This window comes from Haemaphysalis longicornis, unplaced genomic scaffold (genome assembly GCF_048455015.1).
Source record: "Haemaphysalis longicornis isolate Haplotype H1 unplaced genomic scaffold, Haemaphysalis longicornis Haplotype H1 scaffold_3, whole genome shotgun sequence".
Lineage (NCBI taxonomy): Eukaryota > Metazoa > Arthropoda > Arachnida > Ixodida > Ixodidae > Haemaphysalis > Haemaphysalis longicornis.
In genome coordinates, this window is record NW_027526335.1 from 215,006,790 (window position 1) to 215,028,752 (window position 21,963).

A 21,963-nucleotide genomic window follows, 5' to 3' on the forward strand; every position below is an offset into this window, starting at 1 on the left:
AACAAGGAGAAGAAGAAGAAGAAGAAAGGGAATGGAGGAGGAGAATAATAATAAATAAATAAATAAATAAAAAATCAGAAATGGATGCTTTTGGAGGGCTCAGGTGAGGAGCCAGAATAAGATGCGAATTAGGTTGTAAATCTTTTGGAATTTTCAATGAAGCGCAGAAGAGCAGAACAAACATCCCGGCGGCAATATCCCGTTTCTGAAGCCCCAAATGATAAGAGAGCCGGCACTGATAATGCCAACCCCAGGCGATGAACCGGCACTTCAAGGAGCTGACGTTTGAGGCTTGAAAAACGTCGACATGACAAAAGGAAATGGTCGACAGACTCTTCTTCATTACAGTAACTGCACATGGCAGACTGCGCCAGACGAGACCTGTGGAGGTATCTATTCAACTGGGGCACACGACATCGAAGGCTCGTTACAATCGCCTCCAGGTCGCGTGAGGGGCACCAATTCGAATTCCAGGAGAATTTTAGATGAGAGAAATCTTGCAATGACAATAAGACTGATTCGTGCTGCCCTTGCAGCTTCAACAATCTGCGGAATCTTACGGCAGCTAATAAAGGCGTTGTCTCAATGACATCTACAGCAGGCCCGGAAAGTGCTACCCTTGCCAGTGAATGTGCGGTCTCATTAAAGGTGATTCCCGCATGCCCAGGGACCCAAAGAAGGTCAACTTCAGTAATATCAGGCGGCAGAAGGGATCGAAATGACCGTAGAAGAGGTGAGTCTTTAGGAGAAGAAAGGGCTAAGCCTACCTCCTCCTTTTTCTCCTATCATCCAACTTCTTTCATCCTCCTCCACCATCTCGGCTGCCGATCTCGTCGCCTGCGTCCGCGGCAGCACAGATGGAGAAGTGAGATCGTCTAAGACCGTGTTTTAGCTTCCTTTTTTATATAAAATGTTACCACTCATAGGCTACACCGATACAACTCAACCAATCAGCGTTCATGCATCATGCATTGATTTAACCTTACCAATAACATCTCTTTGAAGTAACAGAGGGTGTGGTTAAGTGCATTTCACTTCTCTCTAGTTTCACTCTTTTAGAGCGACGTGATTGAATTTAAGGGAAGTCGCATGCGTAATGGTTGTGGGTGCCGTTTACTGCTTTGCTTTCTCACCAAATTCATAGGGTTTATTGGTGCAATCTTTTTTCTGTAAATAAAGAGCCGCAGGGGGCAGGTTGCACCCGCTAAAAGCATTTGCTTTGAACAAACAGTCCCGCAGTGCTATTGTGTTCTATCTTCGGGAGTTGAGTTATGCCTCTTTTTTCCCGGCCACATCCCTCTTGGGCGTAGACCCCTTTTTTCCCGGGCACATGCTCTATGGCGGCCTTTACAATTGCTCATCACGGTTGGCGGCCACATGGTGGCGCAGCCAGATGTAACACCATTCATTTGCATGCCAGCGTTTGTGGCGTATTGTGGGCTCTTTTTCTCGTTATTTTGACATCCAATTTCTATCCAGGAGCCATTGCAGGCGTTCTTCAAAGCTGACGCTGACGCTGGCTTTATAACTTAAAGGCTATTGATTTCTTTCGCAACCAAAACACGCGGCACCGGGTTGTTGCGTAGTCTATAACGGGGACAAAAAATAGGCCTGCCTTTCTCACGAACAAAGTACTTTTTACTTGCATGCGAAATAAACAGGTGACATCTGTCTGCATGTCCAACGTGGGTATATTTTAGTTTGGAGACAAAAGAGAACGCCGCATCCAAAGCCTCTGAAAATAGGTAACAATATGCGGAGTAGAAGAAACAGATAGCATTAAGACTGGCAGTATGCTCTCAGACAATGTTGCATGGTTCTAGTGAAGGCCACGAGAAGAAGGGATTGGATGCCAAAATGAGAGCTCATTTACACTGGGCAAGTGGGCGAAAGAAATAGGAGCAAAGCACTCAAAAACAAAGCTTGGGATTGCTTCTTTGTGATCAGACAAGTTCAGGTGACGAACGTACAGTGAGTTCCTATCGGCGCATACTGTTCCTTTTGGCGCAACAAAAACCAGCGCTCACAATAGCAGCGCAATATGTCTTGTTTCTGCTTTTTAAACAGCGTTTTGTTGCGTACGGTTATCTCCTCCTTTTTGAGCTGAGCACGCTTTGCAATTGTTGTCGTGTGTAGCTCCGGTAATCTTGTTCTATACGGAGGCGAGTTTCACTTGTCACCATTAGCCAATGCAGTTATTGGATCGATAGTGTTCCTAATCTAATTTCATGGTAGCGGAAAGAATAGTGCTAAGGTATTAAGGCTCGCAGAGCATACTATACGGCATTCGATCCGCCGATGACCGTAAGCACTCGGCGCTTACGGTCGTCGGCTGATTCTTGTTGTTTCAATGCCAGATAGGGTCTCCGTAAGTGATGCGACTTGTTAGCATGGCTTGGAGTATGCGTTATGTGTCTGCCTCTTTGAGGCCTTGGCGGGGAGAGCATACCCGTTGTATTAGGTCTGTGAGTTGGTGTTGGTTGTACTGGGCGGCCCCGCGTTCTACTTCGGAGTATAAGAAGGGCCGTCTTGGCTGGTGTGCAGTGAAGTCCGCATGTGCGGTGATATGAAGTTGCGCTGTCGGTAGCTTCCTGCAGATTGTATTGTTGGAGTCCCGGGGAGCCTTTGTTCGTCGAAATTGCAATATCGACCGCATAGAGTGCGTGGGAAATATCCGGGATAATCGACCAGATTTAAGGGAAATCCCCAAGGTGGAGTAGGGTTTTGCAAAGGAAAGGTTGACATCCACCACAGTTCCTCGGAGACTTCGCAGTCGAAGAAAATATCGTCTTGTCGATGATTTTTTTTTCTTCAACTGCGAAGTTTCTGAGGAAGCTGCTTAGCTTTCTTTTATAGCCGTGCGGCTGCATTCAGGTAGATGTCACAGTTTCATTTGCAGATATCCGGAATCTTTGAGAGCAGTGGTGGCAATCCGGCCATAGCCAATATAAATAGCAGGGGTGATATGACTGACCCTTATGGTGTTCCTTGAGCGGGTGTGCTACAGTGATCGGACCGATGGACGCCAATGCTCACTGTGGCCGTACGATCGGTTGGGAACGCGCGGACGTAGTTTTAAGTGTAGGCGGACGTAGTTGTAGGTCCACTTGCCTGTAGTTTGTAGTTGATCGAGAATTGCGCTGTGGGTCAGGTTGCCGAACGCTCCTTTAATGTCAAACGTCAATATGGTGCTTGCGTGCGTCTTGCTGAGCTTATAGATGTTATTGTGGTAAAGTGTCGGATTTTAGGGTTGGTGTGCTACGTTGAGTGTTGCAATGACCCAATAGCCGACGCCTCATCTGAGAAATCGCGGGAAAGTGTGAATGACGTGGGGCTTCGACGATGCTAAGGAAGAAGAAAACCGAGGCTCGCGAAAGAGGAACAGAAAAAAAATAGAGCTGCTTTTTCTCGTGTTTATGGACCTCCGGTCCGGCGAGTAGGCCTTCGAAAACTCTCGTTCCTGAGTTCTTGTACTAGCGGGCCTGCGAGTGGGCCTGCCGTACCGCTGGTTCCTGTGGTTGTAGACCTCCGCGCCGGCGAGTGGACCAGGCACACCCCTCGTTCATCAGTTTTCCGACCTCCGGGCCGGCGAGCGGGCCTGGCGTACCGCTCGTTCCTGTGGTCGTTGACATCCGACCGGCGAGTGGACCAGGCACACCTCTCGGACCTCCGGGCCTTTGAGCGGGCCTGGCATACCGCTCATTGCTGTGGTCGTAGACCTCCGGGCCGGTGAGAGGACCCTCTCGTTCCTGAGTTCTCGGACCCCCGGGCCTGCGAGCGGGCCTCGCGTACAGCTCGCTTCTGTGGTCGTAGACCTCCAGGCCGGCGAGTGGACCCTCTCGTTCCTGAGTTCTCCGACCTCCGGGCTGGCGAGCGGGCCTGGCGTATCATCATTCCTGTGGTCGTAAACCTCCCGGCCGGTGAGTGGACTAGGCACACCTCTCGTTCCCAAGTTCTCAGACCTCCGGGCCAGCGAGCGGGCCTGGCGTACCGCTCATTGCTGTGGTAGTAGACCTCCGAGCCGGCGAGTGGACCCTCTCGTTCCTGAGTTCTCCGACCTCCGGGCTGGCGAGCGGGCCTGGCGTACGGCTGGTTCCTGTGGTCGTAGACCTCCGGGCGGGCGAGTTGACCAGGCACACCTCTCGATCCTGAGTTCTGTGACCTGCGGGCCAGCGAGCGGGCCTGGCGTACAGCTCGTTTCTGTGTTAGTAGACCTCCGGCCCGGCGAGTGGACGAGGCACACATCTCATTCCTGAGTTTTGTGACCTGCGGGGCAGCGAGCGGGACTGGCGTACCGCTCGTTCCTGTGGTCGTAGACATCCGGGCCGGGCAGCAAGCCTGGCATACCCCCCGTGCCCGTTCCTAAGAAGCACCCCGATAGACCCGGGGTCTGCACACCTCGCGGCATAAACCCGAGCCTGGGAGCCTGATAGCGTCTGCGGTCGAGTCGTGGCATGAATTAAACCTGACGCCGTGTGCGCTTCGCGGCGTAGGCCTGAGGAGCACCACCGCATCAATGATCTCGCCCGGTCACTGATCCAATAGGCATGCGTACCTGAAGCGGGGGTGGGTGAAACACGTGCGGGAAATTTTTGTCTAAACGTCTGCGATGTCTGGAACTGTCCGCGTGTCCTGTGAGGTAGTCGCAAGTGTGCTGTTTTGGTGGATATTTGTGTAATCGGAAATACAGATGATGGTGATTGGTGTCGAAGCAAGGTGTTAGATCTGGTGCGAGGTGCTGGTTAGACCTCTGACCTTTACACTTATCCTGTTTCAGTTGCAGGTGAATACCTTGTGCTGATGTGCCCGAAAACCCAACATGGTGTGCAAACGTTGTTCTGTATCGTTGAGGTTTGCAGTTAGACGGTCTGTCACCAGGTGCTGTATTAGTTTGCCAGTGCATAATGTTAGCGAGATTGGGCGTAGGTTATTTATGTTAAAGGGACACTGAAGTGATTTGTAAACATTGTAAACATTGTAAACACTCACGCCCAATTTTTGTGGAGTTTTTGTGGGACGTCAGGAGAAAAGATGGCAATGGGCTGCGCTACTCCACGGCTCGCCGGCCTTCCGACAGAGCCAGTCGGCCCAGCGTTTCGTCCACCGGTCGCCGACAGGTCGTCGCAATTCGTTTACTCAGTTGAAACAAAGCCAGGACACGTTTGTGAATGAAAGAACGTGCCTTTCTTTACTTTGTTAGCTTGTACACTGTATCTAGCTCCAAGTCAAGGTCGCTTCACACAAGCACTGCACAAGCGTACATGCGACGCTTCGCTTACTGCGCCAGTGGGATGATATAAGGGCACTTTAAGGCTAGAGAAGAGTAAGCGAAGTCAATATCGGTGCTAAGGAAATAAAATCAACTGAAAATTTTACCGTACAGCGTAAAACTAGGGTGCAGGAACCACTTTTTTGCGCTCGAAGAACAAGCACAGAGGTCAGCAGCATGACTACGCATCTACGAACGCTTCTCCGTCTAAGAAACGCAATTGCTAAACCTGAGTTATTGTGGAACCTTGGGGGACGCTTACTGCACGAGCGCAATACAGCAAATAGTCACCTAAGCTGATTGAAATGCTAAAACTAAATAAAAGTGCAAAATGACTTTACATTATATACCTTACATTTCGAAGTTCAGGAGCGCCTGCCGGGGCCGAGTGGTCTGGATTACTCTCCAGCACAGTTAAACCTGACACACTATCAAAGTATGTGCTAGTGTTTTTTCACGTAATTTTGTTGATGTTTTGCATGTATGTATTGACCCAGACCAGGCAATAAAAAAAGTAGCCGAGTGGTGTGGAGCGCTACGTATGTAATTGCAACTGCTTTGCAAGTCGTTAATTCAAAACCCCGGGGGTACGTTCTTTTTTTTATAAGTTGACTTTTTCGTTTCCGCCCGATGATTTCTATACTGATTTCACCTTTTTTTGGCAGTAACATTCGCTTCTCCACGAACTGGTTCACAGAACGCTATCAGGCTGACACAGGCGCGTTAGCCAGTTCTCGTTGGCGTGCTGTTGCCACAAGCGCCGAATGCTTGCGGGCAGTGAGCACAGGCCAGAATCAGCACACCCTTAGCCTGGTGCGAACACGCTTTTTATGACACAGGCATGAGCGAGGGAAGCTCCGAATATGCGGGAAAAGCGCATGGCATTTGAGCGTCTGCAGTGACGCGGAGGGCGTTCATCCACTGCGTAGGCCTCGGCTAATGATTTCTACGATTCCAAACCGTCCTGGGAGGTTTATCTTATGCATTTTACAGCTGACAACATGGCAGAAGCGCGGTACGACGATTAGTGAGATATCGAGAATGCCCATCCAACGATGTCGTCGGATGTCAAGCATGTTGTTTTACAGAACCGAAACCGAAACTTGTTTGAATGTTAACCAAACACGGTGCGTCTCCTCCCGTCGTCGCAACCTTTAGTTAATGCGGCCGCCGCAAACCGCGCATGGTAGCTTTTCTTGTTTCGCGCTTTGTAAAACAATTACCGACTTGTCAACCGGATAAACGCTGAAAAGTGTGCTATTTTGAGCCAGTCTACGCAGTGCAAGCAAAAACGGGAGCGTGACAAATTCACTGCAGTGTCCATTTAACGGCTCGTTTGGCTTGGGAAGTAGGCTGATGTTGCAATGGCGCTATTGTGAGGGTAGCATGCAATTGGCCCAGTGGTGATTGTAATAATTAAGGAGGGCGTCAGTGTGTTCTTGGTCCAAATTGCGAAGAAATTAGTAGGTGATGTTGTCGTTGCCCGGGGCGGTGTTGCGAGTGTGGCTGGATAGGCTCCGTAGAAGTTCGGTGCGGGTGAAAAGGGCGTCTAGAGCGTCGTTTGGGGTTTCCTTGTGATCCGGGTGCGGGGTAGCTGTTGTATCCGTTGCGAAGAGTCGGTTTCGTAGCGAGGCTAGTAGGCTTTCGGGGGGTTCGGGATTGTTATGATTGAGTCGATAGATTGTTTGGTTGGTTACTGTTTTGGAGGTGGCAGTGCCCATGAGACTTCGGAGAATGTGCCATGCTCGTTTTGTCATGAGCGTCCCCGCGAGGTGATCGCAAAAGGTACGCCAGTTTTGATTTTGTAGTTGCTTCGCATAATCTATAGCGGTTTTGGTAATTTGTGTTATGCGGCGTTTCAGGTTTCGATTAAGTTTGTTGCCAGTGATTTAGGAGGCTACGTCTCGCTTCCCAGAGGTGGTCAAGGTGGGCGTAAACTGCCCGGAGTTCTGTAGTTAGGTTGATGTTTTGGTGTGCCGAGTCTGAGTTTCAAGGAGGCTGTGTGCGCAGCGGTCCAAGTCTTCCGCAGGTGTGAGGCTTGGAGGGTATCCTCGCGAAAAGCTTTCCAGTATTTGAATTTAGCTATCCCGATTCGGTGTCTATGATGAGTAGAGGTAAGCGTTATCTTTATAATGTGTGGGCACTTCCTAAGGTATCCGGCAGAAGACTCCAGGTGAGATAATTGGTATGACGCGCGAATGCTAGGTCTGGGATAGTTGCGGCGTGACGTTCGTGCCCATGCGGGGGGGTTGCGTGACGTCGTTCTGCAGTTTAAAATGATGTTGCTGCGAGGCCTGTAGCAGCGCTGTGCCCTTTTAAGGCACATGGGGGGGGGGGGGGGGGCATTGAGGTCGCCCAGTACAATGCAGATTTTCCAGTTGCTTGACAGGCTGTGGCAATAAGTAAGATTTCGCTATCCATGAGGGAGCGCGTTGGGGTGCTGTAGATATTCAAGACGAATATGCTGGGGCGTTTGGGGTTCCGTGGTATAATTTCAATTAAAACGTCGTCCGTCGATGATGCAATTGCGATCGCTAGTGCTGTGAGTGTGCGTGCAACCAGAATGGCCGCACTGGAGTAGGGAGGTCTTGTGTACGTGTCTGAGGGTGGGGTGGGGCGTATTTGTTCCCTAGAGAGCAGTTATGTCCGCCGGTTGCGGAGCTACGTAATATTCGAGTGCCGCCTTTTTGCCCTTGAAGGATTGGAAGTTCCACTGGTATATCGTGAGCGGGGGTTGGGTGGGTGGCTTATTGCCCATCTTGCATACGGGTTTTCTTTGTTTGGGGTGGGTTGTCGAGGTTCATTATGCGTTCCAAGTGTCCGATACCTTCATTCAAGGTGCGAATGAATGTTTCTGTAGCATCTGTGTGCATCTTGGCGAAATGGCCTTTGGCTTGCTCATTCATTTTTGCCCGTGGAGGAAGACGCAGTCGTTGAATAATGCGTCGAGTTTCTTCTATTTGGGCTGTAGTAATGGTCGCAGAGGGGTGAGGTGATGGAGGGGAGGAGCTGCAGGAGGTGGAGGGGAGCGTTCCGCAGCGAGTGCTTTAACGCGAGCGAGTAGTTGGGCGTGTTGCTCTTTCGTCGTAGATAGCCTGGCGAGAAGGGCTGTGGGTGGGGTGGAGGTTGAGCAGCAGAAGCGCGCTCTACTATAGCAGACTAGCCTGGTTAGGGGCCTGCTTGTAGGATTTGCGTTCGGGGAGTTGCAGCAGGAAATGGTGAGGGCAGTCCTTGCTCGCCGTGGTGCGCGGTAGGAGGATTAGCTGGAACTTCGGGTCACGCGAGTGGCTTGGTTGTGGGTTGGATAGACCTGAGTTCAGACACTTTGGGTGGTCGGGAGTGGAGCCCACGTCTCACCGATGTCAAAGTTCACACAAAGCGGCGCACTTGCACCCATCCGCGGAAAGGGCGGAGGCCAATTTTGACACACTGCCCACTTTCTTGTAAAACCGGATGAATTTCGTCTGGAAAGTGAACAGTACTGACCCTGCTTTTTCCATTATGCGGGCGTGAAGCAAAGTTGTTCCATTTCCCTGAAGGTACAACATAAGGTTGTCCTGGGTGATGTATGGGTCGAGGTCGTGAATTCCCCGCGGCTGGAGCCAGGGCGTGGCTTCATACACGCGGACAACTCAAGTAGGTGATGAGATAAAACGCGCTAACAAGACGAGGACGAAGAGAGAATACACAAGCACAAGCGCGAACTTTCAACAGAATGTATTTCGGAAAGAAGCCCTTTTATACACTTTCTCTCACCACAAGGAAGTATCGCGCATGCGCACGTTTACACATCTCGTAAAAAACAAATTTCTTTTTCGGACAATGATACAGAAGGCGTGCTTACGCAGTTTGCTTTTAAGCGATCTATTATATCTGCTTCTTTGATTTCGCGAGTTATTTTTTCTCTGTTTTTCCTGATTACAACACATTTCTGAAAATCCGCTTCACACCCCCCTTCCCACTCGCACGTGCTGCAGTGGTGCGCCAGCCATCCCCTACTCCTATTCCTCACATTTGCGCAGTGTACACGAAGCCTATCGTTCAAGCAGCGCCCCGTCTGCCCTATGTACCGTTTTCCACATGAAAGGGGTATTTCATAGACAACATTTCCCACGCATTTGACATATTTTGTTTCGTGCTTTTTGGCACATTGGAGGGGGGGTTTTCTATAAGGATTGCTGGCTTTACACAGTTTGGTTAATTTGTCCGGCGCAGAAAACACAACTTTGATATTGGCTCGCCCGCCAATTTTCTTTAGATTGTGTGAGACACCGTGCAAATACGGTATAACAGCGAATTTTGGGCGGCTGTTTGTTGCTGCGATTGGTTCCTCTCGCGTTGCGGCACGTATCTTTTTTAGGAGGGACTCAGCAACCGAAATCTGCACGTGGACTGGATAACCAGACTGTGACAGTCTTTGCGACTGTTGACTGTCGCATCTGAACGTTCATCTGAACGTTCCCTGACTGTCGGTCCGAGTCATGGTATGGGCACATGATTTTTTGATTGCGTTCGTGAAACACATGCTCGCAATACCTCTTTTCACCAATTTTGTATGCGCTGAATGGTAAGGTAGGAGGGGCTTATTGCTCCGCGGCTGATAAGTCCAACAAGTATGATCCGGGTTAAAAGTTAAATTGATGTCAAGGAACTGGATGGTCTGGTTAACAGGAAGTTCGTGGGTAAATCTAAGCTGTTTAAAATGTTCTTTGACTATGGTTCACACTTCAAGGGCACAAGATTCCAGCACATCAAATTTGCAATCGACAAGGAACAAAAAATCATCAACGAAACGAAAGACACGAATCACCTTCATTTTGTCAAAGAAGCCGGCAACACCATTGTCTAGTTTAGATAAAAACAAGTCGCTAAGAATGGGGGTAATACATGAACCAATGCAAATTCCTTCTCTCTGAAGACACGGCTTACCATCGCACTCAATGTAAGTCCTCGTCTTGTTAGCGTCCTCGTCTTGTTAGCGCGTTTTATCTCATTATGTGTCACCAACAGGCCCAAACCTCGTCCCTCAAGTAGGTGGTTGGCGTGTTGCGGGCTTTTGATTTCGCTGAGCATGATTACGAGGTCCGGGTCGGCTGGGCTGGCGACGAGCACGTTATGAACCGGTTGGAGCAGAACAGTCATTTTTCGGGGAATTCTGGGAGCAGGAGGTTGCACTTGTATGCAAAGGCCGCATTCAGTAATTGGATCGTCATCAGGGAAGCTACGAGGAGTCCTTCTCTGGACCAGTAAACGATCGTGTAGTTTTGGGGCAAGCGGGAAGGGGGCTCATAGTGGCGGAGCGCGGTGTCGATGTCGCCGGTCGCACGACAGCGTCTTGTGACGACGGTGACGCTTTTTGCATTGTTTTTTGCTTATTTTACGCAGTACGGCGATCCAATGGTTGGCGGAGCGGCGTGTGTTCTCGTCCGAAGAGTCCGTTTCCACGCTGTTGGCTTGCGGCGGTGAGGGTGGCAGCTGTTGGCTCATCGTGCGGTGAGCCGGCGTTGCTGCGACGAGTGGCGGTAGCTAGGCCTACAAAGTAGCCCCAGCAGAATCGGCACAGTGGCCAAGTTGTCTAGCCCGACAAAATGAGTTCGGCAGGTCTGCTTTGGCTAACCCTGTTATCAGATGGTCCCTGGTGATGTTAAGCATTCACTAGTGGTGGTCTTTTTGGCGAATGTAGCGTAAATCTGCCGATGCTGAGTCGGAAAGCGAGAGACGAAACGAGGAGCGTTCGCCCGTGTCAGCCCCCCGGTTGCAGATCCTCTTGGAGTAAAAAAAATATTAGGAAACTGGAACTTGCAAGATTTGTTACATTGTTTTCATCTGAACGTTCCCTGACACTTCGTAGGATTTATGTTCAAATGTCCGCAGTCATGCTCGTGCAAGCAACGAGCTTCCTAGATCGAACTCCAGTCCAGTTGATAAAACAAGAGGGTCATAGAGGAAAGAATACTCCACGAGAAGAACGTAGTGAAGAGTGAAAGGGCGCCGGCTGAAGGTCTGAAGCCTGTTCGTCCTCCGGAATAGGCAAAGGAGCATTTCGGGAGATACTTACCACGGGTGTGTCAAAAGAAATAGTTCACGCAGCCTAGCGCTGAGCTAAAAACCCCTAAAGTACCAGAAAAATGTCTGACGCTTTTTCACATGGGCACGTCTAACGTAGACCTTCAGCATACAAATTATGCATGCTGCTTGGTAGAAAATGTGAAATGCATAGTCAAATGCTGCCGAGAAGCTGATGTAGTGGAATTTAGTCCACACCAAAACTCTGGGTCTCAGAGCGGTCTTAATGTCCAAAAGGGTAGGTTAGGCAGGCATAGGTGTCGCTTGCGAACGCCTAAAACCGAAAATAAAATCCATGTAAAGATGTGTCATCTACAAAAGGAGAATGCAGGGAAATGTGCAGGGTATTCTTGAGAAACTCGCGGGGAGAACTGCTACAAAATAGGTAATTTTCGTACCTAGAAACGGGAATGTTTGTTCCCAGTACGGAACATCACTAGCAACCGCCATAGCAAAACAATATGGCACCCGCAAAGGCGTGTATCATGTGTACGCTGCGGGCCCCACATCATAGTACGGTTGCGGTACTGCGCGAGGGAACACTGTTGGAATGACTACCGGCGAAAATGAGCAAAATTGAATTCGCTAAACACACGGTCATAGCCCTGTCCGTCACTCGCTCTGTTGCAAGACCCATTACGTCCGACTCACAACAAGCTTGCTAAAATTATACCAAGGGTCGGGGAGCATTCCTTGGTAGAAAAAGTCTCCCTAGTGTCAATCTAGAAATGCGCGACAACATAAAACAACTCAAGGTCACCAGGCAGTGGATGTGAACGACGCTACGCACACACTCGCCTGGTCGTCCCTCCCCGCGTGTTCCTCAGATTTCCCACGCTCTGACCGTTCGGCCGTACCTTACCCGCTAACCACGTTTTCTCAGGTCACAACATACCTGCTGAGATCGAGAAGTTTGCGGGGATAACTTGGTCGCAGTTAGCACAGGACCGCAATAATTGGAGGTTAATGGGAGAGGCCTTAGCCCTGCAGTGGGCGTAGATAGGCTGGTGGTGGTGGTGGTGGTGATGAAGATTATGACGATGATGATGATAAATACACCTGCGCCTCGGTAGGCAGGCATTCCCAGTGTCCGCCAAAAGCCTGGAAATAACTGAGGAGTGCCATCTTCGCAGGCTACAAAAGGATCATTCTACAGCACTGCAATTCTGAAAGACAGCGCGTCCTCCTCGCGTTCCTGTAACTTCTGCGGCGGTGGGCAGATACGTTCCATATAGTGCAGGCCTGGCAGTAGAATGCGGGGATAATATTAATAATAACACTATTAATAATAATAATAATATAATATTAATAATAATTTATTCAGTGTACATAGGCAAATACATGATCCAGCCGGCATAAGCGTGTGGGGGTCGCTTGTGTGCGTGGCTGGGCAACCCAGCGAATCACAGTTTGTGATTGAACATAATGAATATATACATATATAGCCATTTACAACCAAGTACTAGATTTCCAACATAAGAAAACAAGCTCGATAAAAAGGAACACAAGTGTGGGAACTTACAAGACCTTAGAAAACACTGCGATTAAGAAAGCTTCGCGAGAAAGAAAATAATAAAATCGTTACATAAAGAGATGAAAGCTTTGTGTTCAAATACAGTAAGAACTACAAACGGAAGAATGGGAAACTTTATGCGTCTGTGCTCAACCACTGTCGAAGCGAGCGTTTCAGTGTGCTGAAGGTAGGGATATTGGGGTCAAAGTGAAGCTTCTTAAAATAAGATGGAATTAGGAGCGGCGACTTCTATTACCGAAATTGGTGTACACACGAGCTAGGACCAATCGTTCAGTGTAACGTAGCGGCTTTACTTTAATGTTTACTACTTCGAAATATTCATCAAAATGATTTTTCATTATTACATCAAAAATACACTGCTGGCGCGCAGACATGTCAACGGAATACATAATTGATTGAAGATCGTAATCATGGTATATTGTACCATACGCCAGGTTAACGGCCATTTTATTCAAAATTCGGTTTATAACGTTTAATTTGTAAGGAGAAGCAAAATCATAAACAGTCAAACCATATTTGATAATAGACTCACCTAGACATTTGTACACCATTTTTCTAACGAAAACGTCGCAGCACGATTTCAGAGAATACAAATATATACAAATCAAACCGTTTAGCCACCTCCTCAATTTTCACACTCCAAGATAATTTGTCGTCAAAGATCAAACCAAGGTATTTAACATTGTGTACAAGGTGAAGTTCAGACTACGAACAACCGAAACATTGAGTGCCATGGAGAAAAAGAGGCTAAGTCGGCGCGGGGACTTTATGCGGGCTATGAGAACAGAATAACTTTGTTTTTGATGTGTCAGCAAAAATACTGTTCATATTGAAAAGTCGACCAAAACTCAAATGTCCTCTTGGATAATTCGAGCTCCATCAACGTATGTGTCGCAGGCCAATACAAGAACTGTATCATCAGCGTAAAGGAACATTTTTGACTTCAAAGGAAGTTGGTTGACGTATATTAAATACTAAAGGCCCCAACACAGCCTGTGGTACTTCATGGTCTATGGGAAGCGTATTGCTAATGCAATTTAAAATACCGACGCATTGAGCACGATCGGAAAAGTAATTATTCAAAAACTGTCTATACGGTCCTCTGAAGCCAAAGGTATCTAACTTCCTTAGCAAAGACTGGTGGTTAATTGTGGCGAATGCCTTTCTCAAATCGACGAAAAGGCAAATTACCATTTTGTTATTATCAAAGTTGCTACAAATATAATCGATAAAATCTTCCAATAAATGTGTAGTGCCTATTCCTCTGCAAAAACCGAATTGAACAGGGTTTATAAATCGTAATTAGTGCAAAATTAAGTCCTGGACTTACAGACAATTTTCTCTAAAATACGCGACAAGGAGCATAAAATAGGTATTGGTCGGTAGTTATCATATAGTTTTTTAAAACCCTTCTTATGGTAGAGGTTTAATCACACTGACTTTCATTTTATTCGGAATTTCCCGAGTAGCAACGATTTTATTTATTATAAAAAGCAATATATTTTAAGTTTCTCCAAGGTACAAAACAGATCTCGAATTCTAATTCCATCAAATCCAGCTCATCTAGTTAGCGGTATCAATTTAACAACATCCCATAACTCAGACTCATTGACATTGGGAAAACAGGTTGATTTTATGTTTGATGGTGAAGTATATTCACCAAAGCGATTTGCGTTTTCGAGGTTAGTGAGTTGGCTAATTGATCGGACAAAGTGATTGTTAAGTTCATTCCTAAGTGTCACGGGAGTTATATCCGGAAATGTTTCTTGGAGCAGCATTTCAATGTTCCTTTTTACGGTCTTCCTGCAATACTAATACCGACCCCATTTTTTTCGTTTGTCACGGCCGCATGCTTTAAAATGTTTAAGACGATATACTTTTTAGGTAATCTTATTTTTGCTGTTATTTTCTTTCTAAGTTGCCGAAACTCTTCCTTTAAAGGGGTATTTTCTCGATTTCTTTGCCACTTTTTTTGCAGAATGCTTGTATATTGACAAGCGAAATTATTTCTGCATTCATGCGCGTGCTAGAAACCTGTATTTTAACCTTTCAGTCATCGTAAATATTTTCGAATGTTTCAACAAACAAGTTATAAGCTTGTATATGGTCGTAGTGTAGCAAGTCATCCCAGTTAAAAGGTGTGATTCTTCTGTCTACCTTTTTAGAATTTACAATACCTTTGGTATCACCTTCAACATTATCGTGTACGTTGTCATTTCCTAACACATACGTAGCAATAATTTAATGATCAAAGACCCTTTCTTTAATTATACAGCCTAAGGTAGTTTTTTGGGGCACTCTAGTATTTATATGATCAATACACGTCCTTGTCAATCGTTTATTTAGTATTTCTTTACGTTTATATCCTTGAATCAGATTTTCGAAACCATTACTTGCCAATTTTGTTAAGTAGTTAGTAACTCCTGGCTTAGATAAATTATATTTGTCAATATTAAAGTCGCCAACTAAAATCACATGTTTATTGGAACTGTACTTGATTAAGAAATCATGCAGTTCGTTAACAAAGACAGATAGATCCCTATTCGGGGACCGGAAAACGCAACAAATCATTATATCTTCGCAGTCATTACTCATAGAAAGAGCAACTACCTCTGCCTCACTGAACTGGACTTCTAAACGTTCAACCAGCCAAGTGCTCCGCAGAAACATTCCAATACAACCTCGTTTTCTACCTTCGCTACATATACTAATAATTGAAAATTGTTTTTGAGAGCAATATTTGAGAGAAATATTTGAGAGCATCCAGATTGGCTGACATTAGTTTCTATAAGAATAAGGAGATCTAATGTAAACAGTGTGCAATTAAGGTAAACTTGGAGCATACCCCAATGTTTCTGCAAACTTCTCACATTCACGTGAATTAAATTGAATCCTACATTGTTACAATGCTCAAAAGCCCATTCGCGATTTTGGTTTTCTCATTTAATGATAGATTTTAACGTGTCAGTCATCAATTCCGCCCATTTCAGACACGTCGGCGTCACACTTTATGCGGATCAGTGACATCCCTTCTTACTTGTGAGCATATATTTTTCTATTTCGGACCCAAGTGAAGCGGGACTGGGTCACGAAGGACCTGTTCTTTTTTAACCAATAAAGATGTTTTGTTCGAGCACTCAGTTTTTCATTCACGAGTATCTTTTTCGTTCCTCAAAAAAGTCCGTTGCTCAAGCCATTTGTCCAAGTGTCAAGCCTAGTGAAGCGAACTAAAATAGGCGCAACACCATTGGATCAAGCCTTGACCCTATGAACATCCTCGACCTCTTCAGGACGCGGAACCGGTAGTTTCAGCTTATTAGCTAGGACAGGACACTTCAGAGGTCTTCACCGTCGGTTTCTTTATTGCCAGGAATCTCAACATTATACTTCCGGGAGTACTATTCTAGTCTATCCACTTCATTTTTGAGAAAAGAAATTCGGGCCAAAGAAATTCGTAAAAGCCAAAGTGAAGCCAACGAGGGAGGAATGCGAGGTGGCCCTGTCCCGCTGCTCGGACGTGGAGTCTCAATGGGCTTTCCTCCAGCGGGCAGGGGCGGCGGCCTCGACCAACGGGGTCCCGGACCAAGGATTGCCTCCCACGCGAGAACAGCTTAACATGGCATCCGTTCTTTTAACCCTGTATTATACAGTACAAAATACAGTATGGAATACGCGTGCACAGTGTGGGACCCATATACGGAAGTGTTGAAAGAACAGCTGGAAAGGGTACAGAAGCGTGCAGCCAGATTTGTTACAGGTAACTTCAACTTCAATGTAAGAAGCTCTGTCATACGAGATAACTTAGGGTGGCAAATATTATGCTCGCGTAGAAAAATTTGTAGATTAAAACTTCTCCATAACATTAAGATACGATCAACTGGAATTAACAAAAACACATACCTAAAAACGCCGAATTACGCGTCCGCACGAAGAGACAATTTAGAAAAAATTAAACCCTTCCAGTGTCGCATCAATGTATTGAAGTATTCCTTCTTTCCCAATACAAATAACGATTGGAACATGCTCCCGAATGAAATTGTGCGCTCACCGAATGTTTTGACTGCTCTTGAAAGTCTTTCCTGATTTACACTTGATTTACTGCTTTTGACCGTATATTGTTGCTATGTTCTGAATTATGTTCTGTTGCTATGTTCTGCTGTGTTCTGATTACCAAGACAAACCTGTATTCCCATTCTATATCTTGCAATTCTATGATTACTTCGTGTTTTTGTGATTAATAATTAACCCCCTACAAAAATGCCCAACGGGCGTTGTAAGTATTTGGAATAAATAAATTAAAAAACAAAGTTTCCCTACCCATCCTTCCCTCCGCACAGCTGGAGCACCTTATCTTGGCAGTTTGCTTTTCGTTGTTCCCGAAACAGCTCAAAGATATGTCTTTTTTATTATTTACTTTTGTCCCTTCTGGTTTTGTCACACCTATTACGCGATCTTTCAGTTGTTATATCTGATTAAACAAAAACCTTTCTGAATAAATAAGAACGCCACTGTAAATTACATACTCGCGTTTTCCCCTTACATGGGGCTATATTCTTTTCGCTGAAACAAAAATCAGGGAAGCTTGTACTGATGTGCATACTTGAACGGCGAAGCTGTTATAGGTTATAATTTACGGACACACAGGTATGTTGTATGTCGTATCTTTGCGGTGTCGTGGCTGACGTCTGTGGCATAGCATTTAATGATCTTTTGTTCACCCAGGCGAGAGTGAGTGCGTCGTTTTGGTATGCGTTTTCGTACGGCACTCTGCAAGCTCGACTTATAGCTTCTCGCAGATGCTATGCAGGCCGAGCTTCTCGATGCACGGCCTCTTCCTCTGCTGTGCGAACTATCTGCTGCCGGGCTATATGGAGTCAATGATCTCCTACAGCAGCTTCGATATTCAAGTCGCGGCTCTTCTTCAGTACAGAGCGCATGCGCATGATGGCACATGGATGAACGAACGAGGGCGTACGCTATGACATATCCTCCTCGCTGCCACCATACGCCGAACGCTGGAGTTTTCTAGGGAACAATGTTGGCCAATCTCCCTAATTCGGTATACTTGGCTTGACAAACGTGCATTTGGGGAAAGCGGCGAACGCTAGAGTTTTCTTTTGGCCAATACTGCCCAACCTCTCTTAGTCGGTATGCTTAGCTTGACAAAAGTGCGCTCGAGGCACGCGTGCACGAGCGCACTGGGGATACTCTTTGTAATTTTATCTGCGGACACCACACACAGACAAGTTGGTCGAACGCTTCGCTGTTAATATTTTTCGCATTTAACATCCATACTACATTTTCGAACGTTTTTAAGGGTATTGGATATATATATTTCTCGGCTACACACTATTTTAACGATTGTTCGGCCTGCCAAAACCGGTGAAACATGCACCGAAACACCAAAAGTTTCGCGTTTTGGTATCCCAAAAGTTGCTCTTATGTTTAGAATGCATAATGGAGTGAATTTGCGCCTTCCGATGTGTCAAAATCCACACACGTTTCACCGGTTCCAACCACTACTTTGGCCGTCACCAGGGGAACGATGGCGGTTCACGGGAAGTCTACCGGACTGCACAGGCATAATGCTCGCCGTGCCATTCTTTGGTTTTTCTGGCAGCGGAATAAAGTAAGCTTGTAGACATTGTTGCCTTAGGTACTCGAAAAACAACTCAGCTTAAAAACAGTTCTATTTGAGCTCAAATAGGGTTCTCCTCCACTAAATTACAACAAAGTCACCTAGAAAGCCGTTGAAAATGAGTTCTTCACAACAGTACGGCACCCATAAATGGGGTGCCGCGATGTTTGCTCTGCGTGCATTCTGGATCGCTCTGTGTCGGGAAAGTTGTTGCATCCAGAACACTGGTAGAGATTCGCGACATGGTTCACCCATTTTCCAATTGTTCTGATGCAACCATGTGACGACGACCAGGTTTATGACTGTGTAGCATCCTTGTCTACTGCACACCCTAACTCGCTCAAATTGAAAGAAAAACAACTGAAGGCTACTTCTTTGAAAACCATGTTTGATGAAGTGCGGCTGGTGCACTCATCGATTCGGTTTGTCACGAGTGATTGGTTTTATTCAGAAAGAACTACTCGGTGGATGGCACCAGATTACTTTAGTTGTTCCAAACAAATATTCATATATTTGTACCCGAATTATTATATTAGGCGCAGCCACTGTGGCTGTAGCCATCTACATCTTGACAGTCAATTATAAAAAACTTAACAAATTATTTGGTAAGACACCTTATGTGCGAGATGCAATAACGGAAGACGTCCAAGTGTAAGAGTATAAAGATTATTACCACTTACCAGAGCAGTAGCCTCGCAGTTTTTTACATCTACGCGATGTATTAAGACGTGCTTCTACACATTCTCTGAAAGCGCCTCTGGCATTTGTATAGTCACAGATCCGTCAGCAAAAAAGTATACCAGAATACCAGAACAAGTATACTTGTTAGTCAGGGGATTTAAACTAACGGCCGCGTAGCACGTTGGAGCTACTACGTCTCCCATATGCTAGTTGTGTCGACAAAACCAAACCGTATGATAAAAAACGAACACTCAGCTTGAACCACACTTCATTTGTTTGCTCGATTTTTCCTAGCACGATGCTGACCCGTCCTAAGGTGAATATGTGATCCCATTTTACATGGTCATGAAATATTAATTCATTCATTCATTCCGATGAATACCCTAAGGGCCCGTGGGCATTACATTGGGGGGGACTACATTATACACAGATAAAATCAGTTCTTGGCAACACAGTTCAATAAATCAACCACATGAACAATAGGAACTACAACACTCAGAAGGAAAAAACATTTTAGGCACAAGAAGCGCCGTACAGCGGAAATACAGATGTGAACCAGTAAAAAAAACCGTAAAAAAAATTGACATCACAAACATTCATTTTCAAGGAAGGCTAAGAGTGCAGATTGAAACGATGGCAAATATCGTCAGGTTTTTGAGATTAGTAACTAATGAGTACCAAACTTAAGGCTACCGTGCTGGAGAGGTCTGGTAGAGTTCCTTTTTGGTAAGGGGATCATGACCGTGCTCGTTTTCTGGCATTTATGATTCCGTGGATGAAGTCACCGTATGGTAAATATGTTGTGGATTACTGAGACGATGACAATAACGATGTGTCCTGACGCCCACAACTAAGAGGTCCTGACGCACACAACGAAGGATGTGTCCTGACGCACACAACAGCGTCAGATCTCATGAAAAAATATTTTGCTTGCAGTCGGTCAAACCTTCGTTTCTCGTGAAGTATTTCAGAACGATATTGGAACAGATGTTCCTGTTCCGTGTGTGGTTAGAAAAATGTTACAGAATAATTAAATTAAGTAGACAAATGATATACCATTAGTTTCCGCCTCTTGCGCGTGTTCTAGTGTTGCATAGATCGTTGATGTGTGCGAGAATTAATTTTTGAAACTAATACTTCTGCAAAGCCGATGCACAAGGGCGTTCCTCAGATTGTTCGTTTTCCCCGTGCGGGGTTCAGTGGGTCAGCTTCCTGCTGCTGAGTCCGAGGACGCTGCTTCAATCCAGGCCACTCCGGCTATTTTTACGATGAAAACAAAAGACGAAGACGCCAGCCCGTCAAGAGTTGGGCGCATGTTCAAAATCCCTGCGTGGTCGAAGCGAAGCCTAACCACACCAGTGCGGCTCGCCTTATATGGTGCTCTGCTACGCAAACGTTAACATTTATATAAAGATGCTCTTTTGTTCTTTTGGATTCACGTATGTCCGGAAACCTTCGGCATTCTTCCATCGACTCTGCGGGAGGAATAGTACCACTTGCAGAAGGCGAGCTTGCCATCGGTACGTTTTGTATACATAAAACACAACACTGAAAGCGTAAGAAAGCGCTATATGTTCCACAACTTGTTTTTTTTATTCGAACGTTTGCCCTGTGGCATAAAGGTGCACAATTCGCCGGTAAACGTCTCAAAGAGCGAAATGCTTGTGCTGATGGTCGAACGTGAACTAGGTGTAGCCACTTCTGAGTGCATTTTCGCTCGGTCTCGTTTATTCTCCCATTGTTCCCGTAACAGGTGGGCGCACACAACAAAACAAAAGAGTTTTTGTTCTGACGACTGTTGAAATTCTAAAGAATAAAAACGTGTGATATCATGTGCCCCCCAAAAATCCGTGAACCCTATTCAAAGCCTAAAATAGACGCGCTGGGTGGCATTTCGGTTCCCTTTTACCACGGGCTTTTCAAAACAACAGTTTGGTTTATTGTTGCATACAGACTCGTTGTTTTCCAAATGCATATATTACCTCTTTTTGCATTGAGAGAACGTGCCATCAACGAGGCGGACCGTGAGAGTACGTATAATGTTTTGCGAGACATTTGCTTCACTTGTTTACTTGTGTTCACCTTATTTTTGAACCTCTCAAATGTTTTTAAATGTTTGGTAGCCACCTTTCGCGGCAGTTAACGTTAGAAGCCCCCCAAATATCATAAGCTAGGTCCCTTTAGCTTTGGGGTCTGCTGATGAACAAGTACCGTTTTTTTTGCTCAAAATGGAACGCAAAGCCTGCTGCTGGTCATAGAAATTATGCGAGGCCTTTGCTGAGAATTTCAGCTCCACTTTTTCTCAGTCTTACGGTCTATGCAGGGGCGTCGATTTTTGTGTGTGACTTAAGGTCATATGAATGCTTAGACTGCGGAGGTGTAGCGGAAGCGGAATAGCAGATACATTACGCAAACGGAAACTTACAATTTTCCGTTTTTATGATATAATTCCCAAATTTATTCTTAAAAGAAGTTGAGATATTTTGGTCTCATCGTGGAGCCATATGTTGAATTTGTCCTTCCGTACTGGGTTACTACCTTTTGAGTGCAAGTAACGGGTGGTTGTCCCATTTTTTAAAAGTTGTAGCTCATGTGATGTACACAATTCTCCTCCGGTGTATCTCTTATGTAGTTTCTCTAAACATAAGGTATCCGGAAGAAACTATTCCCCCTTGCAACATCTGTCCGTAAAAGCAGTTCCACTGAAACAAATTCTGTGCTTTCTTAGGCTATACCGGTCAAGTCGTGTTTGACGACGACGAGTTCACACCGTTT

At 46.1% G+C, this 21,963-nt stretch overlaps 1 long non-coding RNA gene across 2 annotated transcripts in view; it reads left to right on the plus strand.

Moving 5' to 3' along the window:
- The first annotated feature begins 1,826 nt into the window (after positions 1–1,826).
- The window catches only part of LOC144175980 (uncharacterized), a 224,955-nt gene continuing 204,818 nt past the window's right edge, over positions 1,827–21,963 (plus strand). The window contains exon 1 of one of the 2 annotated variants that reach the window (XR_013323738.1): positions 1,827–1,971. This is a non-coding gene — a long non-coding RNA (uncharacterized LOC144175980). Of the gene's footprint in view, positions 1,972–21,062; positions 21,219–21,963 lie in introns of those variants that run through there. The other variant, XR_013323737.1, reaches the window with a different exon arrangement.